This window comes from Lissotriton vulgaris, chromosome 2_1 (genome assembly GCF_964263255.1).
Source record: "Lissotriton vulgaris chromosome 2_1, aLisVul1.2, whole genome shotgun sequence".
NCBI classification, from domain to species: Eukaryota; Metazoa; Chordata; class Amphibia; order Caudata; family Salamandridae; genus Lissotriton; species Lissotriton vulgaris.
Window position 1 is genome coordinate 1,030,414,099 of NC_141687.1, and position 16,824 is coordinate 1,030,430,922.

General features: G+C 44.1%; 1 long non-coding RNA gene across 1 annotated transcript; it reads left to right on the top strand.

Annotated features, from left to right (window-relative positions):
- Positions 1 to 2,848: 2,848 nt before the first annotated feature.
- LOC147731562 (uncharacterized) lies at positions 2,849 to 15,534 on the top strand. Its single transcript, XR_015308447.1, has 2 exons — positions 2,849 to 4,093; positions 14,925 to 15,534. It is a non-coding gene; the product is annotated as an uncharacterized LOC147731562 (long non-coding RNA).
- The last annotated feature ends 1,290 nt before the right edge of the window (positions 15,535 to 16,824 follow it).

Here is a 16,824-nt window from a genome sequence, read left to right on the forward strand (position 1 = left end):
ATTCATTAATATTTTCCTTGGCGCCTTGTTGATATGATTGTTGTCCAAGAATAAATAAATACAAAGATGTAACTAGTATAATCAATTTCTGCCCAAGTGGGCCGAAGAAATAAAAGACCAGATGTGTATGATCTGTCGTGTCATAACCCCTGTATGCCAATTGATGCAGCTGGTGAGTATAAGTGAATAGTGAAATTAAAAACATGTGTAGTTAAAATATATACAAGTGGTCTCAACAGCGGAACCAGAGTGATGGTGCTAACAGTCCCAGCCATAAAGGTGCGTTACATATGTATGGTACTGGGACAACTGGCTCAATGACCCTCCAGAAACTCCACAGATGTATGAGTGTGGCCAAGCTGACAGGAAAATGAAAGCTGACTGTAATTGATTTACAGGCAAGTGTGGAAATCCTCGGTTGCATTGAGGCCAAAGGGGGTCTTACTATCTAATTCCAAAATATACTTGGTTTCTAAGGCTCGTAGGATCGCCTCCCTGTTACTCCCTCTTCTCAGAGGGCTAACGGCATCTATCACGAAATATTGCAGTAACTCGCTTTTATTATCGTGATATTCTCTGAAGTGCCGTGCGACCGGGTACGCGGCATCGTTGGTATTGACAGCCCTTATGTGCTGGAGTATCCGCTTGTGGACCTGCAATTTGGTACTCCCAACATATTGCAGGCCACATGGACACTCCAGCACATACACTGCATACTCAGTCTTACAGGTAAGTTGTTTAGAGATAGTACGAGGGATGTCAGAAAAGGGTGTGGAAAACATGGTCTTGTTGACACCTTGTTTGCAAGCTTTGCAGCTGGCGCATCTCCTAAAGCCGTTGCTGCCATCCAGCCAATTTTTAGCAGTTACGACTTCTGGACTGGATTTTACAAGAGCATCCCTCATCGAGCGTGCTTTCCTGAAAGTTTTTGCTGGCTTAGGTGTGAAAAGCGCGCCAATTACTGGATCATTCCGCACGAGGCTCCAGTGTTTATTCACTATTTTGCGGAGTGCCTGTGCTGCTTGTTATACGTCCAGATTAATCTAATAGGCTGTTTGGATAAATGATGTCATGAGTAATGTCACTGACCATGTCATGAGTGATGTAATATGTGACATCATCAGCAGTGCATTGCGGGCGCGCGAGTTATAGTTAGCTGAACTAACTATAACAGGGAATTTCACTGGTTTTGTACGAGTGAAATGTCCAACTAACTATAACGCCCCTGAAACCTATGGTTTTTTCAGTGAATTTCTAAAGTTTTTTAAATGCTAATTTCTAACTGTAACGCTGCTGGAACCTATGGTTTTTTCAGTGAATTTCAAAAGTTTTTTAAATGCTAATTTCTAACTATAACATGCATGAAACCTATGTTTTTTTCAGTGAATTTCAAAGGTTTTTTAAATGCTAATTTCAAACTATAACATGCCTGACACCTATGGTTTTTTAAGTGAATTTCTAAGGTTTTTTAAATACTAGTTTCTAACTATGCCTACAGAGGTAGGACATGTGAAGATAGAAGACAAAACGCATAGTAAGCAGTGAAAGAAATGCAGAAATAAGCAACAGAAGTTCTCAAAGATGAAGAAAAGTGCAGGAAGAAGCAAGACGTGCAGAAAGAACCAACAGAGGAGCAGATGGGGTCAAGCGTGTGGCTGGCAGAGTGGGTGGGTGTAGTGACAAGCTGTCTGAGTCTGAGGTTGGCGAGGTTGTCTAGCAGGGTGGTGGAGGTGGTGTCGTTGTTGTTCTCGAGGTGGAAGTTCAGATCCCCGAGGAGGATGTAGTCCGTGGAGGCGAGGGCGTGTGTGCTGACGAAGTCGGCGATGGCATCGCTGAACTGTGGCGGTGGTCCAGGGGTCTGTAGATGAGGGTTCCTCTGAGGGTGGTGTTGGGATCGGTGTGGATCTGGAAGTGCAGGTGTTCGGCGGTGCTGAGGGTGTCGTCGTGCTGGTCGAGACTCTGAGAGTGTTCCTGTGGACCATGGCGACTCCTCCTCCTATTCCATTGGTGCGGTCCTTGCGGGTGATCTTGTAGCCGTCAGGGATGGCTATGGCGATGTCAGGTGCCGAGGAGGGATTCAGCCAGGTCTCCGTCAGGAAGACGACGTCTGGGGAGGTGGCGTCGAGTAGGTCCCAGATTTCGATGGAGTGTTTCCTGGCTGAGCGGGTGTTGAGAAGACTGCATCTGAGGTGGTTGCGTCTTTTCTCTGTGTGTGGTTTGGTGGTTCAGGGGCTGGTGTAGCTGCAGTTCCAGCAGGAGAAGGGCCCTTGGGTTCGCTTCGGGCGGCCAGGAAGCAGGTGTGTGACCGTCCGGTGTTGAGTGCGTCGAGGGTGCTGGCATTGTAGCGGAAACGGGTGTCATGGTGTTTGCGGGGGCCAGGGGTTCTGGCGCTGGGTGCGGTCCAGGCACAGACGGGCGCATATGGGCTTGCCGCGCAGCACCTGCCATAAGAAGGGGAGGCGAAAGGGAGGGGCAGCTGGGAGGTGGGAGCGGACGAATGGGCGAGCTCAGGGGCAGGGCCGTAGCGGACGCAGCGGTGGGAAAACCGGAGGGGGGAGTGGCGAAGGATACAGGAGGCAAAAAGGGCACAGATATAATACAGAAGGCAAAAAGGGCACAGAAGTGATACAGAAGGCAAAATGGGCACAGAAGTGATACAGAAGGCGAAAAGGGCATGGACACACAGGCGGTGCTGTGGGTCAAGGGTCGCTCTCCTCACAGCGCAGCAGCCGCCATAAGAAGGGGAGGCGGGAGGCAGGAGCAGCTGGGAGGTGGGAGCGGACGAATCGGCGAGCGGGTGGGGTGGGGACGCACGGCGGGAAAACGGGAGGGGGGAACGGCGAGCGGCAAAGGATACAGGAGGCAAAAAGGGCACAGAAATAATACAGAAGGCAAAAAGAGCACAGAAGTGATACAGAAGGCAAAAAGGGCACAGAAATAATACAGAAGGCAAAAAGAGCGCAGAATTAATACAGATGGCAAAAAGGGTGCAGAAATAGTACAAGACGAAAAGGGAGGAAGAAAGCGAAAACAAATAAACAAATAATCCAAAATGTAAAACAATCACAAGGCAAACCTACGGCCAGTCATTGGCTAATAGGCTTTGAATTAGCACGTGAAAGTTGTTTTAAATAACATCGATAAAAAGCATTTTATCTTCAAAAAGTGCGCACTATACTATACTATATATATATGTAAGTCAAAACAGTGGTATTAGCGTACAATACATCACACAAAGGGTTATGTAACTAAAGAGACCAAAAATGAATATTCTTTACAAAATCCTGCAGTCTGCAAAAAAAGTAAAAAAATAGTCCGCAAACAGAGGTAAAAATGTGGGACAAATAAAGGTCATAAACAAAACAAAAGCAAGCTTCAACGTACACATACATTTGAATGACTAGCCAGTAGAATGGTTTAAATAAGACACATTTTGCAATTGATATAAATAACAGTGAGGCAAATAACACTGTTCTCGATATGAATAGGGACACTACTGAAATTGGATATGAATCGCATTGTGTTGTATAGAAAAGTGAATGAACTGGATAAGGATATGAATGAATTGGATACGGTGAATTGTGTGTATAACACATACTGAAAAGCACATGACAGTGACAGCCAATCACAGTGGAGTTCAATGCAAGTTGCAGCGCTCCCTTAAGACACTGAACGGGTCAGGTCAGGAAGAGGAGGGATTGTGGGTTGGAACACATTGAAAAACAACATGCAGAAACAGGCAGCATGGAGTCTAGCCACACCCTTTCCTGCTGTGCTGTTTGGATCACAAGGCCGTCAATCTCATAGAGCTCAAAGCCTACCAATGACAGCCATGTATGTTGGCCTGCCCCCGCCCGTACCTTCTCGGGCAGCACTGGTCTCCTGGTGAAGCACTTCCAGCCGTATGTCATCGCTAAGGGTGCCTTAGAGGGTTTTGGTGGACAGTGACACTGATTCGGTGCCTGCCATTGCCGAAAAGCTACTCAAGTCAGCAAGTCGAGCCCCCCAGCCTGACTTCAAAACCCCGCACCTCCTTCTGAAAACATTGTGTAAGCTGTCCCAAGGCACACATCTATCTAAAGTATTGTGGAAGGTGAGTTGTTAGGTTAGTGGGCAACCTTCAAGCAGGGAGCGGGCAGAAAGCAGAGAATTAACTCGCAAACCGTCAGGACAGGTGAGTGAGGAAGCCGCAGCACGCGCCGGTGTGAGCTGCTGCAGATGGAGGCCCCTAAGCGGCGGTCTCTAGCCCCCGGCCTCCGAAGCATAATCCCATGGCCAGCGCTCAGCTCACCATGACACTGGTGATGCTGCAGCGCTCGCCCACCTCGAGCGCGGCATCCTCCGCAAGCACCGGCGAGGTAAGCCAGACAGGATGCGGGTAGGGGTGGCTGGGAAAGGACAGGGCTCAGAGGTGCAGGGTAGGCCGCCTTATTCCTATGTACCTACATCAGGGGAGGGGAACTGAACGGCCGCTCCACTCTGCCCGGGAATTTAGTTTCTTCTAAAAATGAAGACATTTTTGCATCTAATTTCCTTCTGTCAGTTATGCTTCTACTATCAATGTAGAAAGAAATGAAATACTTTCAGCCCAGGCGGAAGGTGAGGGTTGGACATCCTTTAATTAATCTAACCCCCTGTGCTGCTACCTGGTTGATGTGAACTTTTCTTTGAAGCTTAGTTACATCCGTGGCGAATTATGTTTGTCCACCTCTCTCTATTTATTTATTTATTTATTTATTTATGCATTTTTATATAGCGCGGACTTTACCCGAAGGCGTCAGAGCGCTTCACATTAGGAACAGAAATGAAACATAATGAGAAACATTACAAAAGAGCAGATTACTAAAACATACGTTACTTACATAAGGTAATAGTGACAATTGTGAGCAAACAAAAACATGAGGTAGTAAAAATTGTGAGCAACCAAAAAAATACATGAGGTAGTAAAGGTAATAATGACAATTGTGAGCAAACAAAATACTTGAGGTAGTAAAAATTGTGAGCAACCAAAAATACATGAGGTAGTAAAGGTAATAATGACAATTGTGAGCAAACAAAATACTTGAGGTAGTGAAAATTGTGAGCAACCAAACATACATGAGGTAGTAAAGGTAATAGTGACAATTGTGAGCAAACAAAATACTTGAGGTAGTAAAAATTGTGAACAACCAAAAATACATGAGGTAGTCAAAAGTGCACAAGAGGAAAAGTGACAAGTGTGCAGTTATAAGAGAAAACAGAGTATAATTTGAGGTATAATACTGCAATAAGTGCTAGGCATAAGAACAGGCGTCACGTAGGCAAGGTGGCACTTGTGCAAGTATCAAAGGTAAAAACATGTGAGAGGTAGCAACCGTGTGTTACAAGGGCAAAGTGTTGTGTGCATGTTACAAAAGGGCACCGAACACAAGTACATGGAGAGTCAGTTTTATTTTGCAGCGGAACAGGAACGGATGTACCTGCATTTAATATATTTATACTAGACTGATTTGTGTTTTATTTTCTGCTCTGAGCACCCCTCACATGCATGTCGGCAAGGAGTATGTGTTAGTCACGTGCGCCGAAGGATCCTGGAACATGCTCGCATCTGACTGCATGCCCTCGAGACATATAAAGGTCCCCCCATTTATCATGCCCCAACCTCATTGTTTACCTGGTGTGCTGCTTTAGCAAAATGTCCGTCTCAACAGCTCCGTTCCAGACGGAGTCTAATCTGCTTTGCTGCTCCCAAAGACGTGGTCTGCAGAACGCAGCAAAGTGCTCCAGATGTGAGCTCAAGGCATGACCACACAAGTCCAAATATTGTTCCATAAATGCACGAAATACTGTCTCTGCTCGATACAAATGGCCACCATATTTCAAATGGGTAATTAAAGCTGGTCTCCGTGCTGCAGAATTAGAACAGGCCATCATACTCCTGAAGCAGCCTGCAGGATACAATCATCTAAATGTGGCAGCCACGACTGACTGTCATATGCCAGATGAACACTTAAAGTTAGGACACCATACTCCAGAATGTTAGAAAATGACAAAATACTGCCCTGCGGAACAATGTACAGATTTCCAGATATGGAACCCATGACTAACCCAATATTATAATCAAGATGTTTACTTACATTTGGGAGCCATATGTAATGTAATAATACTCCATAGAATATTAGAGCAGGACACCATACTCCAAATACGGTCTGCAGAACTGCCCACAGCGCTTTAATGTGTCGCCTATAACTGACCACCCTAATCTAGATGTATGCCATACTCCAGGATATTACTGCAGGACTCCCTACTCCAGGGCTTTAAGTGGGCTGGGTCCTACCAATGCTCATCACCAGCACTTGTTAAAAGCAAGTACCTAGACGGGTCCCTATCGGGCTCTCCATTTTTACGCTTGGGGTGAAAAAAAACTTTGCAATAGTACCATCCGTCACTGCTTTTGATGCAACTTCAAAGAAACTAGTGTTTCAGTTTTATACTGGACAAACATGGAACGCTTTACATGAGCACCAGTTACATTACTCCGGAACATATTCATTTGTTGAATCACAGGATGTTGAGCCAACCGCAAGCTCAAACCTACTTTCTCCGCTTGAAAGTCGACAGCTCTAGCCTTTAGCCACAACCTTGCGCACAAGAACTGAAACATTTTCAAAATGATATACAACAAAGTCATAGTTGTTGCTCATTTATCTTATGCAATTTACAACCATTGACAAAGCCATTAGTCCTGGCTTGTTGTAGGTGTAATTTGGCTTCTTGTGTTGTACATCTGGATGGATGAATGGGCAGAAGCATTAAAATAACAATCTGGCAGCACACTGCTAAGTGCAGATTTTTAGCTTAAGTGTTTTAAGCCACATCCTTTATTACATCGGCCACGCCCCTATGAGAGACCCCCCCCCCAGCCAATTTGTTCAGCCCACTTAAAGCCCTGCCCTATGCTGCCGGCAGTACTGGACACAATGATGGCCGCCATATTGTAGATGTTCATTTACAGTTAGGCAACATTCTGTAGAATGTTAAAACAGGATACAATACTCACAAGGTGGCCTGCAGAACTGCCCACAATAATGTGGGTGTGGCCTACAGATCTGGCTCCGTACTCTGGTGTGGCCAACAGAAATGAACGTTATACTCGGGTGCGAGTTGCAGAACTAAACATAATACTTGGGAGTAGACACATGCTCAAGCAACTGGGCACAGTTTTGGCCCTCAGGACTGGATGCAATACTCCAGACTGGACCTAAGTATTCTCATGGAGGGACCTGCAGCGCTAACTACAAAGCGCACTTTGCTGAACTGGACACAAGACTCAAATCTTAGGCAAAGTGTTCGTCTGGGACAGAAAATAGACCCGGGCACCGAAATAAAAGTGGCTCCTTTAGCAGGTAGTTAAAAATGTAACTCAGATTTTCAAATTAGGTTGTTTTGAACATATAAAAAACATTGTATAGCTGTTGTGCAAAGTATGTGTGTCTGCATGCATTTGTCCTTGCTGGAGACAATATTTGGGATATTAGGAGAGTTAACATTAAACCCGGCCCACAAGACTACAAAACAGGCCCACAGACCAGCCTCTCAGACCATCTCTTTAAACATTGCAAGATTTCTCTGTAGGCCAGTCAGACTTTGCTCCGGTGTGGCCTTTAGTTCGCAATACTACTGCGACAGCCTGCAGAACTAGACAAGTACCCTGAACTTAGGTATGGCCTACATAACAGCACACAGTACTCAGGTGTGGCCGCAGAACTGAAGACATGATTTCAAGTGTTACTTGTTGTACTGAATATGATGCTCTACTTTGTCTTCCTTCCGGCTTCAGTAACCAGTTGCCTCACATCTGTGTGGTCCTTAATCTTTGGTGTGATTTGCACATTATGGGTTTGACTCTGACAAGGTAATACGGTTTCCATTGCTGGTGAATTCAGTTGTGCTGCCCTCGTGTTTACCTGGTCCAAACCTGAGATTACCAGTGACTCTACACTGCCTTGCATCTCCCTCCCTCCCTAGGTCAGCGGAATGACACACTCTTGCAGCCACCCTCTCTTCATGCACCCCCTCTTTCTTCCACCTCTTGCTGTGCTAAGCTTAATGTATGTATGTGTGTGGCAGGTAGCACAACGTGAGCAGGCAGGCCATATTCACAAATTGCAGTTCTTTGTTTTGTCCGCTGAGGAGTTGTGAAGGGGGTGGTGAGCAGCAGAAATGAGAACCAGTTGTTCCATCACTGCTACAACTTGCTTCACCCTCTACCCTCTACCCCGCCGTCCGTAGGTGTTTCTATGTTAACTGCTGATTACAAAGCTGCACTTCGTAAACTTTAGTGAAATCAATGCTTTTTCTCTCCCTTATCACATCTCTGTGAAAGTCACGTCTGGCCCCAGTCTAAGTATCTGTCCAAGATTAAAACGGGAACCGTGCCCCAAGCAACTCTTTCCACCTGTGCTGATTTTGCGCAGGTGTCTGCGACCAATTTCGCTTTATTTCACATAGATTTGACTGTTCCTCGCACATTTGTATGTGGATCACGGAAGCAAATTGTCAGTGGGATCAGCATGAGCATTGGGCAGTAGGAATGTAAGATGCTGATACCGGTGGGCAGTACAAGCACCCAGCGCTTACAGCCACTATGAGCAGATGTCCCTAGCAACCAGTGTAAGAAGCTGGCACTGGTAGGAACTAGGAGGTGCCCAGCACTGATGGGCAGTGTACAAAGTTGACACTGTTTAACATTGTAAGATGTAAGCACCAGTGGGCAGTATGCGAAAATGACATTAGTTGCCAGTATAAGAAACTGTTTTATGAGATGAAGAGTGATAGGGCCCGATCACTTACTGGACGTATATTGAGCAAAAATTTGTTTCATTATGATACTTGCCCTTTGACAGGGGGAAACCCCTAACCCCCTAATGTAAACAAGGTTCAACAAGGGTGTCAGGGCAAGATTCGTATCTCGTACTCTTTAAGGAAAAAATTCCAGTCAAACAAAGGTTCATATTGTTAGGTGTTTATAAGGGTGTTGTCACTCTATCCTTGAGAGTGAGTGAAAGAACAGCCAACACGTGTTTCACCCTTTTACACGGCCATCCAGCCTGGGGCTTTCTCAGGGAGTTTTTAAGGGGATTTAATTGGTGAGTTCGTCTGGGTCAATTAAGTTTCCTTGTTACTTCTCTAATATCGGGCGTAATGCTGTTACCGAAGTGCTCTTACTGATAATGTCGGTAACCGAAGCCCCAGGCTGGATGGCCGTGTAAAGGGGTGAAACACGCATTGGCTGTTCTTTCACTCACTCACAAGGATAGAGTGACAACACCCTTCTAAACACCTAACAATATGAACCATTGTTTAATTGGAATTTTTTCATTGAAGAGTATGAGATACGAATCTTGCCCTGACAACGTTGTTGAACCCAGTATAAGAAACTGGCATTGATGGTTAATGAGGAAGCTGGCACTGGTTAACCTTTTGAGAAGCTGGATTGGGTTAACAGTGTGTGACAAACTGGTATTTGTTGGCAGTACATGGGCAGAGCAGGAAGCTGGCACTGGCAGTAATTGCAAAAAAAATGCACAGTTAAGCTGCAATAAGGGGGTACTGGTGGTTTTGTGGGGACCAAGCAATGCTAGGAAATATAGAAAATGGTACTTGGGGTACTTTATTCTTCTATAAAACCAGATTACTATGCAACAGGCCAACAAAGCAATCGAAAGAGAAATACATCCAGGTCAACACATTGCGGACATGATCACGCAGCTGAATGGCTGTCAATCCAGCAGAGTTTAAACCTGTGACCATGAAGTCAAACACAAATTCCTAGAGCGAATGCATTGAGCTATCAGACCTGCCTTCAGCTCATCATGGTATCTGAATGAAGCAACATGCAGACAGATTATGATGTAGGTATTATCAAAAATAGGCAAGTCATGGTTGATTGGACTATCTAAAATTTTGCAACTTCAAATTATAGTTAAGAGGTATCCTTTCCACACATTTGTGTAAAGAATGTGACTTTTTGCATCCGTTTGTCACAAAAGGTAAACTTACAAACGAAATTCAGTGCATCTTTGCCATCGTAAATAGAAAAAGTCTACAAAATTTAAGCTTGGTGACAGTCTGCTTATATTTTCAAACTTGGTTGCCTTTGATAAGAGTGGCAATTACCTTACTGTATACTCCTTCTATTTAGTTATGTGTCTTTGTTAATTACCTAATTCCTACAGTAAAAAAATATGTATATCCTTTCTATGTAGTTATGTATCTCTATAAATGTATTACTTTACTCCTACTTTAGACGAAGAAAAAAGATACTAAAATAATATAGAAAATAATAAATTCAACCTTTGATTCTTTCGTATGCACTACTGTCTCACCCTATACCTCTCTCAATATATCCTCTACCTCCACACTCTGACTCATCCCAAACCTCATTCTACTACTGTGATCGCCAAAATAAACCTTTCTAGAACCTCTCCCCTCTATCCTTGCTTGGTTCACCCAAAACCTTATGTTACTACTAGGATTTCCCTAATCCCTTTTAACTACATCCGTGCTGCCCCGATTTACCGCCGGCGCTGGGCCCCAATGTTAATGGGTGTGGTCATGACAGAACGGTTCCGTCATGAGCCCAGGTCAACCGATGCTCATGATGGAACCGTTCCGTCATGAGCATCGAAGGGGTTAAGACTCTTCCCTCCTCCAGCTCTCCTTTTACTCCTCCCGAGGCTCCTCTTACAACTATGAGATCCTAAATAACACTTTCTAGACTCTCTTCTATCTCTCCATTATCCTATTCAATCAAACTAACAGATTGACATGTCCACCACTCAAATTAACACATATTTTTCTGCACTAACCCACCACTAATCATCTTTGGGTTCCGGAGCAGGGTGTTACTCGCTGAAAAGCACTTTGTCTTGCCAGGGGTAGTAAGCGCTATCTAGGTACAATTACAACATATCTTTTTCCATCTGCGTATCACACACCACATCTTTCCTCTTCAGCATCCTATTTTCATTGTTTCCTGAAATAACCTTCCATCTCCTTCACTCTATTTCCAACACAACAAACCTACTCACCTGTAACACTGCATTTTCCTTTACTTTCATCTCATCAATATTTTGACAACTGTATACCCCCTTCACACAGTTGCACAGAAACACAATTGGAACTGAAATACGTGCCCATTGCTCTGTGCGCTCTACATGGGGTTAAATGATCATGTACTTTAACACGTTTTGACTCCCTGGCAGGCACTATGAGAAACTTGGAATTCTGAGGGCTGAATCATGACCATTAATACAAATCAGGAGGGTACTCAATTCAATTCAAATTATGCACTGTATAAGTGTAGTACTATGGGGAAAAACATCTATATGGCCCCGCTCACATCCGTCGTTAGAGCACACTGACTCAACATCACATCGTACGCAGACGACACCCAGCTCATCCTCTCCCTATTCAATGAACCCATCCTCCTCAAACGCTACTTTCAAGACAGAATGGAAGCCGTCGCCAGATGGATGAAGAACAGCTGCCTCCAGCTCAACAGGTCCAAACAGAGATACTCATCACGGGCCCACACACCGATGCCTGGAACAACACCTGGTGGCCTTCCGCCCTCGGAGAACCCCATGGACCACACACGCAACCTCAGAATCATTCTGGAATCCAAACTCAAAATGGACCGACCGCCAGGTCAAAGCCCTCACCTCCTCCTTCTACCACACCCTACGCCTCCTTCGCAAGACCTTCAAGTGGATCCCCCCCCCGAACACAGGAAAACCATCACACAAGCCCTCATCTGTAGCAGACTTGACTATGGCAACACACTGTACTCGGGGTCAGCAAAAAACTCACCTGCAAACTCCAGAATGGCGCCGCCAGACTAGTCCTCATCTACAGTGCCATTGCCATATCAGCCAGCACCTACCGACCCTACACTGGCTCCCCTTTGAGAAGAGAATCACCTTCAAGCTTCTCACTCACGCACACAAGGCCCTACACAATTCCGGACCCGCTAACCTGAACCACCGCCTCGTGTTCCATGCTCCCCGGCGCACTCTCCCCTCGGCCCGTATGTACAACAACTGGATACCTCTGACACCATCAATTAGACAAACAACTCATTGCCCATACAATTTATTAATTACCGTTGGGATATATGGATTTGTAGTTCTTCTTTTTTCTTATTCAATTTGCAAAACCACCATACCCATCATTGGACATATTCGAACCAATTATTATCAATATGTACAGTTAGACAAAGCAATGTGTTCAGTGATTATGTACAGTGAAAAAAGCTTAAACATATGGTGCATTATACATTCAAAAAAGGTGCGTCAAACAAAGGAAATCAAACAAAGACCAATTCTTCACAGGTACATATATAGATATGAACTTTACGTCCAGAAACAGTCCTATTAAATTCTAGGCAAGGGCAAGGGCAAATTGCTACTTTCTACTGTCCTCATGGTATTAGTGCTCTTTCTCGCCAAGGGGGATGTCAGGGAAGTTTCTCACAACACAAGAGAAAGAAGGACCCTGAGTTTGGGGCTGGTTTAGTCCAGTTGGGGATCTACTTTCTGCCCGGTTCACCCAAGAACCTCTCTCAAAATGGGCCCACACGTTTCGACCTTCTAAATGGCACTTCTTGTTGTGAAGGTCTTCATCAGGGAAGGTGGATGTTCAAAACAGGACTTGTCTACCGTGATACTTTGTATGTGGCCACGTGGAATCCAAATTATGGAGTCCTGGTACTTCTTAACTGTGGTGTGAGCTCGTTTCTTCGTTGTTATCTGCAGTCCGTTTCTTTCAGCCTCCAGTTGCCTCGGGTGGTCGTGGAAATAGCGCTGATTCTTCAAAGCGTACTGGTGGTTCTCTCCTTCTTTTTCCAGTAGCTTGTGAAGCAGTCCCTCGCAGCTGTACCTAGGATCAAGAAAAGCAGAACAGGAGGGCGTTCCTTCTCCCTCCTCGCGCCCAAGGCTTGGAACTCCCTCCCTCTACACCTCCGACAGATGGGATCACTTCCCAAGTTCCTAAAGGATCTCAAGACCTAGCTCTTTGATGGAACTCAATGAACCTCCATGAACTGCGGACCCCCCCCCCCCCTTTCCTTCAGCACCCTGTGACTCGCTCAGGGTGAGTAGCTAGCGCTTTACAAACCCCTGATTAATTGATTGATTGATCTTGGATGTAGCTAACTCCCCATTAGGGAATGCAAGATTAAGTAAAACATGTGAAATATAAATAGAAACTAAATTGGTGACTTAGTTTGCCTTAACATTATTAGTTAAATGTGGGGAATTCTTTGGTATGTTGATCCAGACTGAAGCCAAATACGTAGTTGACTTAGTATGCAACCAAGTGTAAGTGGTACACGATCCACCTCGATTTGAAATCTGACCAGCGCCAAGTAGATTTTTTTAATCAAAAAAGAAAAGGACAAAAATCCCTTTTCTCACCACGCCTAAAATGCAAGCAACTTGAATTTTTCCAAAAGCAAAGCTCCATTCCTTGAAATTGTGTGACAGTGGTAAAGCGGTAACAATACTATAGTCTCTAATGTTTAGCAAAGCAAACAGTAACATCTCCTGCACAATACAAAGTCACAATATATTACCTAATATTAGTTTTACTGCATCATTTGCATGGCATTTATAATCTACCAACTTCTTATCCACTGCACTGAGTCCTGTCATTTGTGCTCCTTGGCAGCCACTAAACCAGAGCCAATCGGAGTGAATAATCCGCATGCGGAACATGGAAATGTCCCACCTATATATGCTTTTAACTTTGCATGTATGTCAGCTTTCTTAAGATCTTTAAAATCACTGCATGCTTTAAGACGATTAGATTGCACAAAACATAGTAATGTATTTTATTAATTAGGCATAACTGATGCAATCTTCGCCCTATAAAGTGTCACTTATGGGCGATAAGTGACACACAAATGGAGATAATATGTCTAACATGTTGAAATACAGGCAGATGGAAAACTTGGCTGTGTCACTGATGCCATTGACAGCAGCCAACCTGAGCTTTTGAAAATCCATTTCAGTTGGCTCAGGTGAGGACACTCAGAATCTTGTGTTATATGTGCCCATCACAGCACCTCCTCAGCTCTAGTGAGGCCCTTGGGAAGAAAAAGGAGGAGCGTAAGAGAGTGAGTTGCAGCATCTTCAGCCAATCAAGATTTCCCAGCCAAACAGGAACCTTCCCAGCTGCCACACTTCTTGGGAACAGCACTAATCTCTTTTTCCAGACCAAAGTAGCAAACACAATAATGTGAAAAGCAAACCGCCCCCGCATGTGGATTGTGCGAATGCAGTCCTGAGTGGCTGTCTTGGGACTCTCCCATTCTCACTGCCTTTCCAGTTAAATAATTTGCTTTTGTCTATGTTGTCACTCTGCTCACGTGCTCCCTGCCATTGCACCTCTACTTTATGGTCAGTTTCTCTACCATAACACATATTTCAATACTCCAGGTAGACCTTTCAAGTGCATGAGGGAGGGTGTGCTAGCTGGTGGAGTTTATATACACTCTATCCTAAACACTCACCCAACAGTACGTTCTCCTTGTTGGGCTGGTTCCGAAGTATACCTATGATGCCCGTACGTCTGACATGCTTTCCTCAACACCTGCCATGCTCACACCATGTTGAACAGGAGAAGCCTTCTATTAAAGGGAGGGGAAGGCGAGCAGGATTGTGGCGATGGTACATACTTTCACACCAGGACTAGAAGTGTTCTCTGTTGTTAAGCAGATGAACTAAGTTTGATGTGTTTTTTTGTGAAATGATACATAGCAAATCGTCCGGGGTCTTTATTTATGGATCAATCATTACTGTATTCATTTAGCAGATAAAATAAAAACAATCACAATTGTTGCAGTAATTGTTTGACTAAAACATTTTTTCTTCTTCTTTTAGCGCTTGCATGTGAAGCCAGATTAAGACATTTCTCTGGTACGAGCACAGTTCCACCATTTGGCTTTAATCCTCAACCATCAAAAGAGTTTCTGCATGCATACAAAAGCCATGTCCGAATGTCTTGTTTCCAGAAGCAAACACCTGTGGAAATGTGTTCCGCCCCCCCTTTTCAGTATCCTATGAAGCATTTAAAACAAACAACTTTAGGATACTGGATTCACCTGGATTTGGACAGGCCTAATCATCATATTTAGATGATGGGTAGAATGCATGTATATATTACGAAGTAGTTATAGATACAGAATTTTGACCATGCTGTTGTCTAGGAAGGTGTGGTAGTCTTATGGAAGCTCGTGAAATTCAAAGGCCTTAGGCTTCCGGAAAATCATCTAGTAGCATGGTGCAGGTCTCTGTGCCTTTAGAATAGCACATTTCTTTCCCTTCCTCGCTCGTTTATCATGGCATATTAGAAAAGACTACTGAAAAAACGTATTTTTCCTGAAACTTTGTCAATGTTTATTGCTGCAATGATCAATCAAGTTTTTTCCTAAACTACCCATACTAATATATTCTACATCAGTTGTCAATAAATAGATGTTCTTCAGATTGACAGTTCTCGTTTTCATCTTTTTTGTGTTTCTTATGTCAGTGTCAGACCCTGTTTTGGTGGCCACAAGGCAAGCAAGGGCTGCTGGGCCTGCAGTCATTTACCTCTGGTGTACAGGGGTACAGTCGCCTATGGCTCTGCAAACTGGGCTAAGCGCGATCTCTTTAACACTTGACTTCAGTTGTTATAACGCAAAGAGTCACATTCTTCTCAGGGAGTAAGTGTGAAGGTGTGAAATCTCCTAACTCATCTGGCCTGCAGCACAGTAACTGATCGTCCAACACATGCTTAGGAAAAAATAATTTTATACACATGCAAAACTTAATGCTTCACAGAACAAGCTATAGGTACACTTATTTTACTGAGCTACTGTGCCCTTCATCCTAGTCCTTCTCTCCCAGGTGTTTCCAATCTCCTGGTTTTGAGCTCTTTAGGGCCAGGTGCTGATCACCTTTTTAAATAGTTTATGCACTAAGTTATCTCAATCAGACCTGTGTGACCTTTCCCATCACAGTGGAATTGGCTCAGCCCACCACGAGTGGTAAGCAGGGACCTACAGCACTGTGTCGTGAACCCCCAAATTGCAGGGCACACCCACAAAGATTCATTTGGCTCCATGGGTCTTAGTTATTACACTACCTTCAGAGAACAGGAAAAAAGGCAGGTGTCTCTCAAACTTCTTTGCAATGAGTTATTCTTGTCTAGATCCAGAGTTTTAAGAGTCAAACAGTCCTACCAGATAAGCTTTTATCTGCAAGTATTATTTGTAGGTGTTTGAACTCTCAACCTGCCCCTGAAAGCAGTCGACATACACAATTATTGGTGTTTTCTGATATGTTATGTCATATGTACAATCGGCACACAAACCTTCTGTATCAGAATAGAGGAATATGTATTATAATATTTCAGCAGTCATACTATAAAATGAAAATTAGAAAAAATCATTTTATATCTCACATCCCTACTATTGGTAATGAATTGGCTTAAGTCATACCTACCGCCAATATGGATAATATTAGCATCTTCGTGTTTATATTGGTGTATGATTAGTATTGTCCATAACTATTTTACTTCAATTCATAACGTACCACTGAATACCTTTAAAACCTTGCAGTTGGTCACCAGCATTTCCCCCAACCAACCAGTCCTCTACTCCTCCAAAACTCATAAGTTTGTTTACATCTTTCTCCTCAATAAATCTCTATAGAAGAGGAAGGGGAAGTTGTAGTTCAGTCTCCGGTATCTTTACCACAGAACAAACAATGCCTCAGTTAGAGGCATGTCTGAATGGTA